Raw genomic sequence first — 920 nt, forward strand, 5'->3', positions numbered from 1 at the left:
TCAGATGGCTCGCAGATGCAGGATGGACATTTGGTTACATTTTTGGTTCATGGGAGGGGGAAGTTATCCTCACTCCTGTATTGCAGTTGGAAGACTACTCCTCGAGTGCAGGCACCGAATTCGGTTGCACATCTTGTTCATGCGTATAAATGTGCAGTTGCAGTCCATTATGAGAACAGATAACTAGCATGAACGAGAGAAGCACGGACGATAAACAATGCACCCGGAACAAACCCTCTCCGTAAACATCACTCACGAGCAACCCATTAGTGACGGACAGCATCACGTAACATTATCTCCTTGGGAGCACGATTGGCCGTCGACTAGTAATGCAGAAAACCGGTCGCAGACGACGCCGAAAGCAGACGAACTCTCCCAGTGTGGCTCGATGATGATTCTGGGATTAGTCGGAAGCGGCGGACAAGCAGCGGTCAAGGTTCCCCGGAAGAGCTGAAAGCACCATCACGAGCAAGTGCACTGCCCTCTAACTGGTTTTAGCAGCAGAGTGGAATACCAAAAAAAAAAAAAAAAAAAAAGCAAAATGCTAACGGAGCTTTTTTCGGGAGTACCACTTGTGCATTCTGGTCTCTTAGTGGTGGCAGACGGGAGGTATTGAGATGCTCCTCCGAAGTGTATTCGTTATTGCTTGCTGCTTTGCGGGTGAGTCTTCTTCAGATATATTTATCAGATTGTGATACTAATTGGGAAATGACGTAATGGACAGTTCTTAGACGGCTCTCGCCATTAAGCTTTTTTTTTTTATCATGGCTATTCTTTCTGCAAATATATTGTAGTAAGTCTCACGATAAAAAAAAAGCAAAAAAAAAAAAAAGAAAACAGAAGCTGCTTCTGCTGGTGCGAGTACTGTTCTGGTCTGGTACATTTGGTTAGGTTATGCCAGGTCATGTTATGGTACAACA

This window comes from Ornithodoros turicata, chromosome 4 (genome assembly GCF_037126465.1).
Source record: "Ornithodoros turicata isolate Travis chromosome 4, ASM3712646v1, whole genome shotgun sequence".
In the NCBI taxonomy this organism is placed as follows: Eukaryota; Metazoa; Arthropoda; class Arachnida; order Ixodida; family Argasidae; genus Ornithodoros; species Ornithodoros turicata.